Source organism: Podarcis pityusensis (assembly GCF_964106645.2).
Source record: "Podarcis pityusensis genome assembly, chromosome: 6".
NCBI lineage: Eukaryota > Metazoa > Chordata > Lepidosauria > Squamata > Lacertidae > Podarcis > Podarcis pityusensis.
Genome location: NC_138030.1, coordinates 9,538,150 through 9,558,618, shown reverse-complemented (window position 1 = coordinate 9,558,618; position 20,469 = coordinate 9,538,150).

Genomic DNA, 20,469 nt, shown 5'->3' with positions numbered 1-20,469 from the left:
CAATATTCTAAATTGATAAACCAGGAAATTGAATGGAAGGTTAAATTAATGAAACAAAAAACGTTTGAGTCGGCGAATAAATGTGGAAAACTGCTAGCTTGGCAGTTGAAGAGAAGACAAAGATTAAATACTGTTACAAACTTAGAGGTTGATGGAAAAAACATCCAGAATCCAGTGGACATTAGAAAGTGTTTCCAGAGATACTTCAAAAAATTATACACCCAAGGGCCGCAAGATGATGTTGAGATTAAACAATTTTTGGCAAAAAACGGATTATCTAAATTGTCACAAGAAAATAGGACAATCCTGAACTCTAAAATAACACGACAGGAGATCGAACAAGCTATCCAGAACATGCAACTTGGCAAATCTCCAGGACCAGATGGGCTGACCTCCAAGTACTATAAGACATTGAAAGACTACTTGATACAACCTTTGATGGAGGTCAGCAATGAAATTATGGAGGGGAGGAGGGCACCGGAGTCGTGGAAGGAAGCGTTTATCACATTAATACCAAAGTCGGAAGCTGAAAAGACACAACTTAAGAACTACCGTCCCATCTCTCTTTTAAATGTGGATTATAAAATATTTGCAGACATTTTGGCAAATAGATTTAAAAAAGTTTTAAATGAAGTAATTCATAAGGACCAGGCTGGCTTTCTCCCAGGAAGACATCTGTTTGCTAATACAAGGAACATTATTGACATTTTGGAACTTTTGCAAACAGATATAAATACAAAAGCAGTTTTAATTTTTATAGATGCGGAGAAGGCCTTTGACAATATCTCCTGGAAATTTATGATGGGAAATTTAAAAGAGATGGGAGTGGGACGGGGTTTTGAGAATGGGATTGAGGCGATATATTCAGAACAGAAAGCTAAACTGATAGTTAATAATGTGGTTACGGAAGAGTTTAAAATTGAAAAAGGGACACGACAAGGTTGCCCTATTTCCCCTTTGTTATTTATTTCGGTTCTGGAAGTGCTATTGAACATGATTAGAAGGGATCAGTTGGTGGAAGGAATTCAGGTCGGTCAGAAACAATATAAATTAAAAGCTTTTGCAGATGACCTGGTTTTGACCTTGCAGAAGCCAGAGCCCAGTACGAAAAGAGTATTACAACTGATTAATGATTTTGGTCGGGTGGCTGGATTTAAATTAAATAAACAGAAAACTAAGGTTTTGGGGAAAAACTTGACTAATACAGAGTCAGAACGGTTTCAGAATGAGATGGAACTTAATGTGGTGAAAAAAGTAAAATACCTAGGGGTAAACATAACAGCAAAAAATCTAAGTCTATTTAAGGATAATTATGAAAAATGTTGGACAGAAATTAAGAGAGACTTAGATAGTTGGTCAAAATTGAAACTTTCTTTGTTAGGCCGAATTGCTGCTATCAAGATGAATGTATTGCCAAGGATGTTGTTTTTATTTCAAACACTTCAGGTTTTGGACAAAACGGAGTGCTTTCAGAAGTGGCAGAGAGACATTTCCAAGTTTGCCTGGCAGGGCAAAAAGCCCAGAATTAAGTTTAAGATATTAACCGATGCAAAACAAAGAGGGGGCTTTGCCCTGCCAGACTTAAAGTTGTATTATGAAGCCGCAGCGTTTTGCTGGCTAAAAGACTGGCTACTTCTTGAAGACACTGATGTGTTGGATTTGGAAGGGTTTAACAATACCTTTGGATGGCATGCATATTTATGGTATGACAAGGTTAAAGCAAACAAGGCCTTTAAGAACCATATTGTCAGAAAATCATTGTTTAATGTCTGGTCAAAATATAAAGACTTGCTGGAAAATAAAACACCAAGGTGGCTTTCACCTTTGGAAGCCAAGGCCCGAAAAAGACCCAATATGGAGGCTAAATGGCCAAAATATTGGGAAATACTAGAAAAGGATGGAGACAAATGGAAATTGCAGAGTCTAGAGAAAATGAAAGACAAAGTGCGAGACTGGTTACATTACGCTCAGATCAAAGAAGTTTTTAAAAATGATAAGAAATTAGGGTTCCAGGTGGAGAAATCGAAACTAGAAACAGAATTGTTAGAACCAAAGATTAAGGTACTTTCAAGGATGTATAACTTGCTGTTGAAATGGAATACACAAGACGAAACGGTTAAATCGGCTATGATAAGGTGGGCACAGGACATTGGGCATAATATCATGTTTGAGGACTGGGAGAGGTTGTGGAGTAATGGATTGAAATTTACTGCATGTAACGCCCTGAAAGAAAATGTAATGAAAATGATTTATAGATGGTATATGACCCCAGTCAAACTTGCTAAAATTTACCACCTGTCTGATAATAAGTGTTGGAAATGCAAAGAGTGCGAGGGAACGTTCTTCCACCTCTGGTGGACTTGCCCTAAAGTGAAGGCGTTCTGGGAAATGATTTATAATGAACTGAAAAAGGTATTTAAATATACCTTCACTAAGAAACCAGAGGCTTTCCTTTTGGGTATTGTCGGCCAAGGGGTGGCAAAGAAGGACCAGACATTTTTTATGTATGCAACAACAGCAGCAAGGATACTTCTCGCAAAACACTGGAAAACTCAAGATCTACCCACACTGGAAGAATGGCAGATACAACTGATAGACTACATGGAACTGGCTGAAATGACTGGCAGAATCCGTGACCTGGGAGAAGAGAGGATGGAGGAGGATTGGAAGAAATTTAAGAACTATCTACAAAAACATTGTAATTTGAGTGAATGCTAAATAAGATGCTAGACTAAAACAACTGAGCACCACTAAATTTAGAAATTTTTTAAGAAATTAAGTAAGACTGTGAAAATTTAGCTCCTTTTGAGAATTATATGATTATGAAATATAGAAGGGATATAAGATTTTAAATAAGATGATAAATTGCTGACAAAATGTTTCAACGATGAAAATGGGAGCGGGAGATGTGAGGAAGTCCAAAGAAAATGTGAAAATATGTCAAGACCGATGTTATATTGTTTATCATGTCTATTTTTATTGTAAAATTTAATAAATTGCTTTTAAAAAAAAAAGGAATATCTTAAGGACAATGCAATTTACAAAATTAATTACGAACATTATCTAATTTCATATTCCGTGCCTTCTTAGAACCCTAACTGGGATGGAGGGCAGGTATGTGTAAGGATTAATGTGTAAGGATTAGTGACCAGTGTGGCTAGTAAAGATTGTGCCCCACAGTAATACAAAAGTTAACCACCCCTGCTGTAGAGAATAATAATAATAATAATAATAATAATAATAATAGTAATAATAATAATACAACTTAAATCCAACCCAAGCTCAACCCAAAAGCACAGCAAAATAAAGCATATTAGTATTTTGGCATTTAGCATACATTTGCATGACTGGGAGGAATGCAAATATTAATATATATGCAAATATGAAGAGAGGCACCTTGGTTTTCTCGTTGTTGCTTTCATCATGCTCTAAGTAGCAGGGACAGGAAGTGAAGTTTTCAAGGTCATCAACAAAGGGTGCATCTCTCTCTGTGAGTGTCTCGCTCTTGCTCCCCAGTTTCATTTTGCAGTGCCAAAAGTTGCAGCTTCACTCTTGGCAATTTTCCAAGGGAAGTGAAATATGCCCCTTAAATGTTTGTGGTAGGGCTATGCACATGCCTCACCATCTGATATGGGGTCTGATCCACCAGGTGAGCAGAAAGAATGCCATCTGCATTGTCAGTGCAGGGAGCGTGGGGGTGACGCAGACCCCAACAGCCAGCAGGATTGAACCCCCCCCGCTCATCAGCTGGTGTGTGGAGGTTTCAATCCTGCGTTTGCTGCTTTGCCAGTGCATTCCAAGTGAGCCCCCTGCAACCAGCAGAACCACCGTCTCCATTCACCAGAGAGCAACCCTGCTGGGGTGTCACCAGCACACTCCCTAATGTGAGCAAGGGGTTCAATTCTGCTCATGTCCTTGCACACATTTCCCCCTGCTGGGAAGAGATGTGCACTGCCCAAGCACAGTTCAGGGCTGTTTGAAAGCCCTTTTTGCGTTCTCAACAAACTACAGTTCCCAGGATCTTTTTTTTTTGGGGGGGGGAGCACTTCATATGCGATGGTCACCTCCTGGCTTGACTACTGTAATTCGCTCTATGCGGGGCTGCCCTTGAAGCTGTCCCAGAAACTCCAGAGGGTGCAGAATGCTGCAGCGAGGCTCCTCACGGGGTCTCTGCCATGGGAGCATATTCACCCAGTGCTTTTCCAGCTGCACTGGCTCCCGATGGAGTACAGGGTCAGATTTAAGGTGCTGGTTTTGACCTTTAAAGCCCTTCACGGCCTAGTACCCTCATACCTACGGGACCGCCTCTCCTGGTATGCCCCACGGAGGACCTTAAGGTCCATAAATAGCAACACCCTAGAAGTCCTGGGCCCTAAGGAAGTTAGATTAGCCTCAACCAGAGCCAGGGCTTTTTCAACACTGGCTCCGACCTGGTCGAACGCTCTTTCTCATGAGACCAGGGCCCTGCGGGATCTAATTTCTTTCTGCAGGGCCTGTAAGACAGAGTTGTTCCACCTGGCCTTTGGCTTAGAATCAGTTTGATTCCCTCCCCCTCTTTCTTTTTCCTTTCTCTTCCTGGGAAGAGATGCATCCTAATGTTTTAATGTTGTATTTTAATCTTGTTTTAAATTCTATTTTAATCAACTTGTTTTTATTATTGGTTGTTAGCCACCCTGAGCCCGGTCTTGGCTGGGGAGGGCGGGGTATAAATAAAAAATATTATTATTATTATTATATGAGTGCTTTCAGTTTATGGTGTGGGTATGATTCCGCCGAATGCATGGAGATTCCTCTGTCCAACATGGAAAGATCAGCAGTAGAGTGGCAAAGAGGGGTGTGTGCATCTGGCACACATAACCAAGAGTGTGTAGCTTCTATGTCCTTTCAAGTATTCAGACTGGGTACCTGAAGTGCCCCCTCTCTTCTCATTATATCCTATTTGTTGTACTGGCTGCTTCTTTGCTTCTGAGTTCAAAGTATTATTTTGATTTTGACCTTCAAAGCCCCAAATTGTTTGGGAAAAGTTTCTTGATGAACTGCTTGTTCCCACAGGAATTTATCTGAGCCCTCAAATCAACCACATAGGCTCTCCTTGTAGACCTGCAACTAGTACAACCAGGCTGCCAGGAATATAAGACAGAGCCTTTTCAGCAGTGGCTCCTCACCTATGGAACTCCATCTCCCGATACATATGATTGACTCCATCCCTAATTTCATTTACAGGACCCCCTTTCAGCTCCACTTTCCCCCTGGATAGTTGGGGTGGTTTTCAGCTTGCTTTCATTGCTTTTGGTGCAATGGAATCTTAAGCTGGCTGTGAGTATGATATATGCCATTTTTGTTCTCATGCTGCTGTGTTAGCACTTAGATTTTTTTAAATGTCTAATTTGCATGCCGTTTTAATTATTGGATTGGTATGTTGTCGTTTCATTGTATTTTGTTATCCTTTTTGATTGTGAGCCACCTTGAAAGGACCTTGTTCCTGAAAAGGTGCATCAAGATAACTTAAATTAACTTTCCAAATTTCAACCTGGTTTTGACCTATAAAGCCTTAAATTGCTCAGGACTACAACACCTCAATAGGGATGTGGGTGGCGCAGTGCGCTAAACCACAGAGCCTAGAACTTGCTGATCAGAAGGTCGACGGTTCGAATCCCCGCGAGGGGGTGAGCTCCCGTTGCTCAGTCCCTGCTCCTGCCAACCTAGTAGTTCAAAAGCACGTCAAGTGCAAGTAGACAAATAGGTACCGCTCCGGCGGGAAGGTAAACGGCATTTCCGTGCACTGCTCTGGTTCGCCAGAAGTGGCTTAGTCATGCTGGCCACATGACCCAGAAGCTTGTACGCCGGCTTCCTCGGCCAATAAAGCGAGATGAGCGCCACAACCCCAGAGTCGGTCACGACTGGACCTAATGGTCAGGGGTCAATTTACCTTTACCTTTACAACACCTCAAGGACTGCCTCTCCACATATGAACCAACGCAGACCCTGTAATCATCATCAGAGGCCCCTCTTTGTGTTCTACCTCCATGCGAGGCAGTGGCATTGCAAGGGGGGGACGGGGGGCGGTCCGACCTGAGTGCCATGTCTGGGGGGGTGACAAGAAGGCACCCCATGGGTTGCTCCTCCCTCTGGCCCCGGGCACGGTGGCGCGAGCAGCCACCACGCAGCCGCTGCAGCGTGTGGAGGCTCCTCCATTCACAGCAGCAACCCCAATCAGAGGATTCTGCCATCGTCCGTATGGCACTCAAGCGGCGCGGGCAGCAAACAGCTATGTAGAACGCATGTGTGGGGTCGCACACATGCGCTGTACGTAGCGACGGCGCATATGTGCTGTATATAGCAGTTTGCTGCCAGCACCGCTCGAGTGCCGTACGGACGGCAGTGGGATCCCGCCACTAAAGCCATGAGCAGAGGATCCCGCCATCGTCCGTACGGTGTTCGAGTGGTGCCAGCGGCAAACCACTATGTATGGTGCATGTGCGGCATCGCTATGTACAGTGCATGCGTCATACATAGTGATGCTGCACATGTGCCCTACATAGTGACATCACATGTGTGTCGTACGTAGTGATGTCGTGCATGCATCGTACAAAGCAGCGTCAAGCATGTGCAGCCGGCCCCGGGTGTTGGTTAGCCTTTGTTCACCCCTGATGAGAGGTCCTTTTCTGCAGTGGTTCCCCATGAAATCTAGTTGACTGAATTTCAGTAGGCTTCTTATCTAGGGACATTGCTCTCATGTTAACTATTTTCAGTCCTGTTGCCCACAAAATACTAGGACTGATTTAAGTGATTCTTTTCTTTTTTTAAAACCTGGCCAGAACAGTAAATGCTGCCCTGGCAGGAAATCAGGCAGCTATTCTTCTAAAATTTGGCAGAATTCATCCCCCAGAATGCTCTATCAAGCCTGCAAATTTCATCAACTTTTTCCAAAAAGTTATAGACATTTCTTCCCTTCCCTTCTTCTTCTTCTGAATTAAGCTTTAAAAGTGTTCATCCCAAAGATGCCTGGACCTATTTGCATGTAATTTATCATACTTTATCCACTCTAGAGGAACCTATATGTCTGCAAATTTCATTCAGTTTTGGATTAAAAGTCATAAGCCTTGTTTTTCTTTTTTTTCCTTTTCAAAAGTGAACTCGGAGCCAAATTAAGCAGTGCTTTGGATCAAGGCAGCTTATTTTCTAAAACACAGAACCAGGGTCCAGTCTTGAGATCAGTGCACACTTCTCTCTGAATTGCACTATAAATGTGTAGAATTTTACACCCCTGAAACAGAAATTCAATCTCAACTATATGTACAAATTATGAAGCACACATTGTTTGTCAGCCAACTGATATCTGTTTCAGTAGGCTCTGCTAGCGCATAAAATTTGGGTTTCCTAATATCAGCTCACTGGATAGTAAATCCCTGCTTTAAATGTCCATGCTTGATTGTAAAAATCACTTTGCTGTTGCCTTAAAATAATACTTAGTCAGGGAGTGTTTGAGAGTGTTTGTTTGTTGAAGAACTAAACCAATCCTGGCATCTCCACCTTGACTTGTCGAATGTTCTGATTGATTGAATCTGCATTGACTAAGGATCAGTTGAGAAGTCTGCAGCTGTCAAAGGCCAGCTCTAGAAAAGTACCCATTAGATCAGAATAGATGCATGGGGGGGGGGGGGAAGGATGCAAAAATATTTGGAACATTTTTTTCCTGGCTTTCGGCCATATGCTAAATGTCAAAGAATATTTTGTCACCCATAACTTTGGAATCTACTGTTTCCTGAACGTTCAGCAAAGCATGACCCCTGAATGTTTTCCAGAGTGGGGTAGGCGTAAGAACAGTAATAATAATCATAATAATTTTACTATTTGCTCCCCGCCCATCTGATTGAGTTGCCCCAGCCACTCTGGGCAGCTCCCAGCATGTATAAAAACACAATAAAACATTAAACATTTAAGAAATTTCCCGATACAGGGCTGCCTTCAGATGTCTTCTAAAGGTTGTATAGTCACTTACCTCCTTGACATCTGATGGGAGGGCGTTCCACAGAGTGGGTGCCATTACCGAGAAGGCCCTCTGTCTGGTTCCTTGTATCTTCACTTCTCACAGGGAGGGAACTGCCAGAATGCCCTCGGAGCTGGACCTCAGTGTCCGGGCTGAACAATGAGGGTGGAGATGCTCCTTCAGGTATACAGGGACGAGGCCCTTTAGGACTTCAAAGGTAAACACCAACACGGAAACATACTGGGAGCCAATGTAGGTCTTTCAGCACCAATGTTCTTTACTAGGAGGCAATCCAGTCCCCTTTAACAGCCTTTTCTTTCCCTGCCATGCACCCTGATTTGTACATGGAGTCCTTTATCATTGACTGCCCCCCTCGGAGGCACTCCCATGGGTGAAGAGTAATGCTGGCAAGAGCACTGTGCACACCTAACTGTCTATGTAGGGAGGTGCTGCATTGAGACTCAGATTTCTGATGTTGTGTATTCTGTCTGTTGTTTAAACCTAGTGCATCGTTTAACCTTTTGATATCCTCATTTTAACTAGGGGCAGACTAGATGCCATGTTAAATGCATCTGTGCAGTTAGGGTCCAAGCTGCTGTCTTAAAGAAATGTGAATAGCATTCATTGGTGAGGAGGAGAGATCATTATCACGATTGCAGCAGGCTGTAGTGTGTGTGTGGGGGGGGGGAGCTTAACCCTTTCATTACCTGCCGAATACTCCTTCAAAACTGGTATTTGCACCTTACAGCATGTGCACATCAAATGCAAAGATGCATTATATGCCACATCTAGTTTAGCCCTAGAAAACATAGGTGGTAGACTATGCATGGTCTGTGCCGGTGAGCTGAACGGCAGCACATGTTAAAATAAACTCACTGAGAAGCAAAGCCGAGAAAGTGACTGGCTGCATTGCCTGGACTGCACAGACCAGCTCTGCTGTTTGATTAATGCTTTTATTGCCAACGTTCAACAGTATTGCTATTTATCATTTTTGATTGATTTTTCAATTAATAGCACAAGATAACAAGCTTACACTCTTATGGAAACAGCATTACTGTGGATCATTCACATAGCACTTTTAATTTGCAAAGTGTTTGCCTCCGCAAGAGTTCAGTGTGGTTGATCACTATATATTTTTTTACAAATGCAGAATAATGGCAAATAAACCGTAGTGACTTGACTACTATCACCCAATGATCTTTGGTTCATGCATTCTGCCTTCCCCCTCTTCCCTTTGAGCAGAAGTGCGAAGAAGTGATCAGAAGTATCCACTTCTTTCCCAATTGCCCATAGTTTTTCATTATATATGGCCAAACCTAAAACAGTGATTAATCCAAAACATGGTTTAGCAGTGATAGTGAATGTGGTACCCTCCAGATGTTCCTGGAATGCCCCCCCTGCCTTGCCTGGCGATGTTGCAGTTCCACCTGGCACCATCTACATCGAAAGCATATGCTCTACCACTGAGCTACATTATTTGTAGATGAAATGCCCAGAAACCTGGAGTTGGAAATGTTAGACTCAACCTGAAAGAAAGAGACTTGACGATGCAACTCAGGCTATGGCACTCTGGCAGCAAACCCAGCCTAGAGGAGCAAAATGGCTTTAAGTGGAATGCCACAAACTGGTAAGTATATTAAGTCCCTCTGCCTCCCTGACATCTTAGGAAACAATTTGATTTTGGCCTCTGCCGTGGGTACAAAGGCAGGCCCAGGAAAAAGCACGGTGTGTCGCAAAGTGAGCTTATTAAAGTACGCAATGATGACACCTGCCTGGTTGAGTTTATCTTGACAAACTTCTGCAGTGAAACCTCAGCAAAGACGGAATGGACGGCACTTGCAGAAGAACAGCTTGCTGAGGATGTCTCAGGAGTGGGGCTCTTTCTTCCTTTCTTTTAATTAGGCTATAATTCAATTACAGATGCACAGCGCTTTTCATCTCGACAAGTTTTCTGTAATCTTAATTTGATCTCATGTCAGAACGGTACCTTCTTGTGATAACTGAGATGGGCAAGGACTCTGAGTGGAATAATGGTTGATTAAAAGGGGTTAATAGCTGCACCTCAGACAGAGGTAGATTAACAGGGGGAAGCTGACGGTCTGTCTGCTAATGGGATCAGAAGGTATTTGTTGAGTTTATGAATGATTAATCTAGCAGGATTTCACCAGGGCTGGCGGCTTGCAGGTAAAGCATGATGGGAGATTGGTGGAATGGGTGACATTACATTTCGGCAAGGGATATTATTGGTTATGTTATATTTGTAAGCCATCCTGTTATATATATATATAGAAGGGTAGGGGATTTCAATTTCCAAAAATAATCAAAATTACCTTTCATTTGATAGAACAGATATTTAGTGCCTCACATTTCAGAGCATTTCAAAGTGCTGTGAAAATTCAGAATGCAAAGGTCTCTTTTGAAACTTCAGACATTTTCAAACTGCTTTTATGAAGGAAAAGGGGAGGCCTGTGAAGATTCACAAACACATTTCCCACTTGATTTCCTTTGCACATTTGTCCCAAACTCAAAACGTTTCCCCTCCAAAGATTTGTATGGTCATGTCAGCTGCCAAACATTCTTCAGGAGTGGGAAGAAAATACAGGCCTACTTTGGGTCCATTTATAGCTTGTAATATTTTCTCTGGGTCAATACTGGGTTGCATCCAAAGCAGCTCTAAGTAACCATCCTGTCACCACAAGGATTTCAGCTTGTACAATGGGTCTTCCTCCACTTCTCTCCCTCCATGCACCTTGCTCCCACTCCAAATCTGCTCCAGGGGTTATGGGAACCACCAGAACATATTTAGGGGGCATATGGCAGAGGCAAGGAGAGGAGAAGGGGGAAAGTCCCATTGCAGAAGCATAACACCTTGTGATGGCCCAATGGATACATTGGAACCCCCCAAGGGCCAGATAGTGGGGACTGAAGGGCCAGATTCAGCTCCTGGGCTTGAGATTCACCACCCTTGCTTGTTTCAAAAGGATGCCCAATCCTAGTCTGGTTTAAAGATAAAGAACTCTGAGCAGGAGGAGCAGGAGATAGAAATACTCATACAAAATATGTTGTAAACCACCCTGTGATCTTTGGATAAAGGGTGACAATAAAAATGCAAATAAAATAAGTAAACAAATGTTTAAACAAATAAAGACCTGATCAAATATGACTAGCACCTCAGCAAATATCAAAATTACAGGCTGCTTGGTGCAAGTCTAATTGCATCAGCGACTGGGCTATATACAGCCAGATCCCCTCTCTTTATTCAATTGAAATGACATTACCAAAGGACGCTTGTAGGTGATGCTCATAGATGCTTCTGTATTAGTTGATGGGGAAGCAACACATGTTCTGGGATTCCCCCCTCCTTCCAATTATTGGGGGTGGGGTACCAACGTTCAACATTCATCAGGATCTCCTTTTTTAAATGTCAGCCTCTGACCTGCTACCCAAAATTGCATGGTTGGAAGCTAGATGGTCTTTTACCGCTCCCCATAAATAATGCCAATTTGTATGGCTCCAGGTTATTCCATTTATCACCCTGGCCTGCACAAAGCCAGAGAGAAATGAATGAAACACCCCAAACAAAGATGAGGCGAAGCAGCCTGCTTTATGGATTATTTCACAGTTCCCAAAACCATTCGTTTCCTTGGCTTGCCTTCTGCAAATCTGAAAAATAAACCTCGCATGGAGAGGCTGCAACTCCCATTGCTTGCCAAACATTCTGGGCAATAAATTCTTTGCACCATTAAGTGGGAGCCAACCCCCAGAATATTGGCTTTAATCATAAAATTACTGGGTTCATCTTTTCCCTGCTTGGGAGGTAAATGCAACTTGACTGAGAGAGAGAAATATAGATATTTAAAAAGAAGGAGGCAGGTTCTCATACAGTGGCTGCCTATGCGGCAATGCTTTCAGGATGATCTCCACAGAGTAGGGATCAGTAACGAGGGATGGAAGGATCTGTCAATTTCAGTTTTGTTAGTTTTACATTTTTCCTATCTCCAAATTTCTGCAGCAGTTTGCATTTTTTTCTTGCAAAATGCATTTATTGAGAGAACTTTGCAATGAAATGTTGCTGAATTTCTATGAGGATTTTTCTTAAATATAAAAAAAATTACAGATTGCTGCAGGAATGTGGAGAACTGAATTAAAGGTTGTAAAAATGGGAAAAGTGAAATTGACAGATTCATTTATCCCTAGACACAATTAGTAGCATCAATAGCATAGCTTTCCTTCCTTCCTTCCTTCCTTCCTTCCTTCCTTCCTTCCTTCCTTCCTTCCTTCTTTTCTTCCTTTTTTCTATTATTGCAATTTACAACAGTGTTGTCAGTGTGATCAGCCACCATTCTGCTTTCTCCACAATGTTCTAAAGAAAGTGTCAATCCTGGGTTGGGGGGACAGACTGTGGCCACCATAAAATAGAATAGATAAAATGGTATAATTTTTTTAATAGAAAATTCTGCAAAGTGGTCTCCTTTTGCTTAGGGGATGAGAAAAAGGAACTATCTCATATATTTTCTCAGAAAAGGGTCATCTGAGAAATTTCAGTTCACTCCTACCATAGTTCAATGACAGGGACGAGGGTGGTGCTGTGGTGTAAACTACTGAGCCTCTTGGGCTTGCTGATCGGAAGGTCAGTGGTTCGAATCCCCACAACGGAGTGAGCTCCCGTTGCTCTGTCCCAGCTCCTGCCAACCTAGCCGTTCAAAAGCAGGCCAGTGCAAGTAGATAAGTAGGTGGGAAGATAAATGGTGTTTCCATGCGCTCTGGCTTCCATCACGGTGTTCCGTTGTGCCAGAAGCGGTTTAGTTATGCTGGCCACATGACCCGGAAAGCTGTCTGTGGACAAATGCTGGCTCCCTCAACCTGAAAGTGAGATGAGCGCCACACCCCATAGTCGCCTTTGACTGGACTTAACCATCCAGGGGTCCTTTAGCTTTACAGTTCAATGATAGAGCATCTGCTTGCAGAATGCCCCAGGAATGGCCCTAGGTAAGACTGGCAGCTTCCTATGGCCTGATGTACTGTGGTAAGGCCAGCTAAAGACTAGAGCCAATTTGTTTACCTCATCCTCAACTCCATATACTCCCTGCTCTTTGTTTATGGTGCTGCTGAATCCTTTTACAGTGAAGTGTGGTCAAAGTCAGAAAGTGACTGCAAAAATAGCACCTTCTTACTCAACAGATCTTTATGGGCACATCCGCTGACTTTAGCGATAAAACCCATCTTTTGCTCCCATTTCTTGTCTCTCAGCACTGTGGAAGAAGGGAAGGGAAAGGTGGGGAAGGGTTGATTCTATTCTGGGCAATGCAGAGTCAACAGATTTGTCAACCATGTTTTGTTCCTGACTGCCCCTGTTCATCAGGATGGGTTTCCAGAAAGGCATGTTAAGGAGCCTGCATTTCTTGCTTGGACTGCACCTGGCATCCTTGAATCAGCTAGAGACATTCCTTGAAAGTCCAAGTGGTTTGCAAATCTTGCAGCAAAAGGAGAGTCTCTTCCAAAGTAATGGTGGCTCTTAGAATCCAGGCTGGAAAACAGACAGAAGAGCAGAGATTTCTGCATACTTTCAGATACATGTACAATGGCTCATGATCAGGAGGAAATGGAAGGAGGAAAAGGTTGGGGGGAAGCCCATAATCATCAACTTCTCCCATGGTGATAAAATTCAGCCTATGCCATCCAGGTCCCCTCCAGAAGTTTAGGACCACAACTTCAACAATTCCAGCCAACACAACTTGGTGACTGCTGATATAATAATTAGTGGAAACTTGATGGGCTCTTGCTTGGAAACAAATTTTACGGGGCTTGTGAGACTGGTCGCCAAGATGGTGAGCTGTATGAGCGACTGAATTCTTCTCTAAAGGTAACGGTAAAGGGACCCCTGACCATTAGGTCCAGTCGTGGCCGACTCTGGGGTTGCGGCACTCATCTCACTTTATTGGCCAAGGGAGCTGGTGTACAGCTTCCGGGTCATGTGGCCATGACTAAGCCGCTTCTGGCGAAACCAGAGCAGCCCACGGAAACGCCATTTACCTCCCCGCTGGAGCGGTTCCTATTTATCTACTTGCACTTTGACGTGCTTTTGAACTGCTAGGTTGGCAGGAGCAGGGACCGAGCAATGGGAGCTCACCCCGTCGTGGGGATTCAAACCGCTGGCCTTCTGATCGGGAAGTCCTAGGTTCTGTGGTTTAACCCACAGCGCCACCCTTGAATTCTTCTCTACCTCACCTTAAAAATGGCCCATGCCTTCTATCTCAGCCACCCGGTTTCCCCAATCTCTAATTCTAGTCCACCTTCCCATTTAAAGCTCTACTTTCTGGTTTGGCCAGAAATGGCTGCAAAAGCATCTGCAATGGCATTCTGGCAGCCACAGAAAGGGGGAAGAATGGAGCTCAGAGCTCTTTCCTTCTCTCTGCTCTTTGGTCCCTGGGAAGAACTATGTGAGAGTCTCCAGGGCCCTTGTTTCCTGGTACTCTATTATGTAGCATATCCCATGACTCTTCAGCACTGGCAGTAACAGTGATGGCAGGAACAAGGCTGCTCTCCTACCCTGCTGCTCACACCACTGCACGAAGGAGGCCACTTACACACATTACCCAAAAGAGGAAACACAACACCAAAGAAGTGAACAAAAGCAGATACAAATCTGCATAAAATTTGCACACACTCGTGTTTTATGTACAAATGCAAATATTTATAAAATTACTATCATTTCAAAAAAATAATAATGCAATGTATCTCACCAATCAACAAGAAGATACCTGTGACCTGGCAGCTTAGGGTTGATGGGCAACTCGGAGACCCCTCTTGCTCTCCCTTTTTATGGTTCTTCATCTGGGCCAGACACAGCTTTGGAAGAGAGGAGGTGAAATATACTCGAAGTCAAGAGTGGATTTCATGCTGTTTATTCAGCTCATAGTGGTGAGGAGGAATGAAAGTTCCCCCAAAATATCTGCTTTATATACATTATTTACACAATGGGCTGCACGTGATTGGCTAATTCCGGGATTCTCCTGTAGGCCAATCAGGTTGTGGATTCACTTCCACCTGGAGCTGGATTGGGTGGCTCCTGCGGACCAATCATACTGCTGCATTCTGAACCCTATTGTTCTAGGACCAATCAGACTGCTGCATTTTGGATCCTATTCAACTCAGTACATAGGAGGCATTCAAGTAGAGGACTGCAGGGAGAACTGAAAAGGGAGAGAGGGATTAAGTACCCTTTTCCAGCCGCTGTTCCTCCCTACTTCTCCTGCATTCATGTTAACCAGTGGAGGTGTGGGATTTGGGGTAGAATCGAGGCATGGATCAATCCTAAGCCCTATGACAGGTCGTGTGAAACAGATCCTCTACCTATTAAATTGGTACAGTTGGAGAGAACAGGCACTTCCTGATGCGAGCAAGAAAAAGATATCCCTGCCCCCTGTCCTGGGGGAACAACCTATGTCTCTTCTTGCAATCTCCATTTCCCTGGCTTTATATTTCTTGCCTGTTGGTACAGCCCCAACCCATGAACTGAGACTGAATACAGTTGAAGAATTCTTATGCTGCTGCAATGCAGTTCTGAGCCTTCAGAAAGTGAAGGACGTATGGACAATGCAGAAGCAGGCCCAGTCTCCTGGGAGAAGATTAGCTGCTTTTTCTTGCCTTGCTACTGCGTCTTCTTTCCCCCTCCCTTTCATTCCCCCACCGTGGATATTTATTTTGTGTGTGTGTGGCAATTTCTTAATTCCAAGGCAGAGAGAAGCTAGCACTAAATAAAATGAGAACAGTACCTACCAAATCCCCTTGAAACACTGAAACTCAACCTTATTGCCCCATCAGGCCCACTAAATGCAGAAGAGGGGTCTTTGTCAAGGAGGCTTTGGCAAAATCCAGATGTTTCCATCATCCCTAACCATTGGCTGTGTTGGCTGGGGCTGATGAGATTTGGAGTCCAGCATATGGCGGGCACAACGATATGGACATCCAATGAGATTGAATGCAGGAAGATTCAAGACAGATGGAAGAATCCTTCTTCATTCAGTGCAGAGTAAAGCGACAAAACTCATCAACCTGGATGGCTTTAAAAGAAGCTTTTGTTTCGTAAAATTTATACACTGTTTGATTGTAAAAAACAACAACAACCCTCAAAACAAGGAAACAAAACAACCCAAAATAAAGCAAGAAAATCAAGAAAAAATTACAACCCTACTTTAAAACATTCAGAAGTTAAAATGCTAAAACAGCTTAAAACCACCTCAACTTTCTATTTATTGATTTCATGAAAATTTGGGGTTGCTGTGAGGATAAAATGGGCAGGAGGAGACATGTGCAGGCCACTTTGAGCTCCTTACACAATAAGAATAAATGGATAAATAATTAAGAACTTCCTTTGGTGGGTTTCCCACAGAGGTCTGGTTGGTAAGGTAAAAAACGTAAAGGACCCCTGGATGGTTGAGTCCAGACAAGGGTGATTATGGGGTTGGGTGCTCATCTCGCTTTCAGGCCAAGGAAGCTAGTGTTTGTCCACAGACAGCTTTCTGGGTCATATGGCCAGCATGACTAAATGGCTTCTGGCACACAGAGACGGAAAGTAGAGCGCATGGAAACACTGTTTACCTTCCTGCCGGAGCAGTACCTATTTATCTACTCGCACTGGCGTGCTTTTGAACTGCTAGGTTGGCAGGAGCTGGGACAGAGCAATGAGAGTTCACCCCGTCGTGGGGATTCGAACCGCCAACCTTCTGATCAGCTAGCCCAAGAGGCTCAGTGGTTTAGACCACAGTGCCACCTGCGTCCCTCTTGGTCCAGCTGGACAGTGTGACAACAGGATGCTGAACTAAGGGGGCCACTTGTCCTATCCAGCAGCCTCTTTTCATGTTCTTACACTGCATTCACTTGTTGAATGTTGCGTGTGAAGGAGTATATGGCTCAGCTCTTTGTGTACACGGATACAACACGAGCTGTACACTCCTTGGATGTAAAGTGCAAGCACCCCATTGCCTTGCCTTCACCCCCATGTGCGGCTCCTAATACTAGCCAATCTTATTTTTAAAAAAATCAATTTAAAAGTCTTTCCTGGTTACATCACAATGTACAGGGGCCTTTCTCCTACCCCCTTTTCCCCAAGCAAGGTCGTTGCGAAGGTTGTGGCTCCCACTTGCCTTTGCCAACATTCTGCCTGTTTGAGATGCAGATTGTTCTTGGACAGAGAGCAAAGCGGAGCGCTGATTCGGCTCGATTTGCCTGCAGCTCTGGGTCTCACTGACACTGCAGGACTGACGGCACACGAAGGGGATTTCGGGAGCGCAAAGCGGGATAGCACTTGGCTGCATCCCAAAGAAGAACGCCCTGCCGACTGTGCCGCTTCTGCCCATGTTCTCAGGAGCAGCAAGCACACCGTTCGCTGGGGCAAACCTTTGAGAACAGAGTGAATGAGACAACAGGCGCTCAACAAACCAGATGTAAATCTTGTACATTTCAAACTGTTTCTCGCAAAGTGGGGAACTTTTTCTTCAGCACAAGGGAAGCATTTTCTCTGGGCAATCTTCCAAGGGCCAGTTGCCTAGTGGTAGGGCAGGGCCAGAGGTGAAAGCAAGCTTCACTGAATGAAGAGATTATGGGGGTCTGCCCCTCCAAACCCATAACATCATGCTGCTAGTAGCAATAAGGTAAAGGTAAGGTAAAGGACCCCTGGATGATTAAGTCCAGTCAAAGGCGACTATGGGGTTGTGGTGCTCATCTCGCTTTCAGGCCAAGGGAGCTGGCGTTTGTCCACAGACAGCTTTCTGGGTTGTGTGGCCAGCAGGACTAAACTGCTTTTGGTGCTACGGAACACAGTGACACAGAGTGCAAGGAAACACTGTTTACCTTCCCGCCGCAGCGGTACCTATTTATCTACTTGCACTGGCGTGTTTTTGAACTGCTAGGTAGGCAGGAGCTGGGACAGAGCAACAGGAGCTCACCCCATTATGTGGATTCGAACTGCCAACCTTCCAATCAGCAAGCCCAAGTGGCTCAGTGGTTTAGACCACAGCACCACCCATATATTTCTGTGTGTTGTGGCTTCTGTCACAGTGTTCTGTTGCACCAGTAGTGGTTTAGTCCTGCTGGCCACATGACCTGGAAAGCTGTCTGTGGACAACACCGTCTCCCTCATCCTGAAAGCATGATGAGTGCCGCAATCCCATAGTCACCTTTGACTGGACTTAACCGTCCAGGGGTCCTTTACCATTATCTTTAGTAGCAATGTGGGATGTGGGTGGCGCTGTGGTATAAACCACTGAGCCTTGGGCTTGCCAATCAGGAGGTCAGCGGTTCGAATCCCCGCGACGGGGTGAGCTCCCATTGTTCGGTCCCAGGTCCTGCCAACCTAGCAGTTCGAAAGCACATCAAAGTGCAAGTAGATAAATAGGTACCACTCCGGCAGGAAGGTAAATGGCATTTCCTTGCACTGCTTTGATTTTGCCAGAAGTGGCTTAGTCATACTGCCACATGACCTGGAAAAACTGTCTACGGAAAAACGGCTCCCTCAGCCAGTAAAGTGAGATGAGCGCCACAACCCCAGAGTAATTCACAACTGGATTTAACTGTCAGGGGTCCTTTACCTTTAGTAGCAATAACAACAACTTTTATTCTTAAACCCCAGACAGATCCTGTTCTAGCACTGTTGTTCTAAAACCTTTGTACCGTACCAGCATTATTTCTGGTCAATGCAGTAAAATTAACAATTGTCATCACTATGTTCCAAAGCTGGGCATGGTCACTGAAGATATTCCTCCACATTGACTTGCTTCTGACAGATCAGGAGTGGGGAATCTCAGTCCCAAGGGCCAAATGTTGCCCTTCAGTCATCTCTGCATGGTCCCCATGACTCTCCCCAGGCCACACCCCTTACTGGAACGACCCCACATTCTCCCCCAGTTCATCTGTCTGGCTAGATTGTGGAATAATAACTCTAGGATTATGGTAATGTAACAGCACCTCTTGTCTGGATGGAGAAAGGAACGTGTAAAAAGCTCTGACCTTCTTGTGGCCAGAGCACAGAGAATTATACAATGATAAGAGTCGCTTCTGTTACACCTCAACTCTTTGGTTGCAGCCTCCAGAGTACTGGCCACTAGGCAATGTAGTCCTTGTGATGACAAAGGTTCCCCAACCTTGTGGGAGTTGTTGACAGTTGTCAAGAAGTCCCATTCTTGGCCGCTCAGTGAGCCAAAGAGGCTAATCACAGGTTATCCAAGGCAAGCCAGCAGCAACAAACAGCCCACCCACCTGCCGGCATAAATCCATCAATTCTCAGACGTTCCGATGGAGAGCAGATGTCCCAAACCAGAAACAAAGAGTGTAAACCTGCCAAATGATCATCTAATCCACATTTTCCATGGAACTGCCAGATCCCGGGCAGTGACGTAAGTTTGTACCAAGTTTTCTGCTTATGTTAAGCATCTGAATTTGTGCGCCTCTCCAAACGCCTTTGTCGCCGGCGTTTTTGGAAGCCGTTCAAGGGAAGCCTTCATCTAGTCATTTCTCTTGAAATCAATACTTACATTTGAGGTATCAAGGGGAGGAATTCCGAAATGGGGAGAGGGAATAAGATCTGGGTAGGAAGAGATAGATGTAAAGGATGGTTTAAGGGCATTAGGGCTGGTTCTGGGAGGGATGATACCAGCATAAGAAAGAACAGAAGTGGCTCTGCCAACTGACTCTGCAAAAAACTGTGACCTTGTCAGGGTGTTAGGCTTGTGAGGGTGTATGTGACAAAGCATTACTGCCCCAAGATGACCATGAAGAAGAGGAGAGTCTGGCCCAAAGGGAGAAGGTGCTTCAATATGCTTTGAGAACTTTTTTTTTTTTAAAAAAAAGTATGGAAACTGAGTGCATTGTACCCTTATAAAAGTCAAGTGCATGTTGTCTCTGCATTGCCTGTCATTTAAGTGCTTGATAAACACGTAAGGCCAAAGTATAATTTTACCCTTTTTAAAAAACTGCACATTACAGTGGTACCTCAGGTTAAGAACTTAATTCATTCTGGAGGTCCATTCTTAACCTGAAACTGTTCTTAACCTGAAGCACCACTTTAGCTAATGGGGCCTCCCACTGTCGCCGCGCCGCCACAGCACAATTTCTGTTCTCATCCTGAAGCAAAGTTCTTAACCCGAGGTACTATTTCTGGGTTAGTGGAGTCTATAACCTGAAGCATCTGTAACCTGAAGCGTATTTAACCCGAGGTACCACTGTATCAGCTTTCCAAGTGTACACACTTTTAAAAAACACCGTATTTTGTGTGCAACCGCACACTAAAAAAAAGACCTTGCCAGGTGGAAGGTGCAATTAACTATGCTAATGTCCTCCTTGCTTCTCAAAGGCATCTGGTTGGCCACTAGGAGAACACAACATTGCAGTAGAGAGGGCTTTGGTTTGATCTAGCATGGCTTTTATTGCATTGTGTTGAGTTTACATTGCATTGTGTTAAAGCTTGGGTTATGCTTACCCAC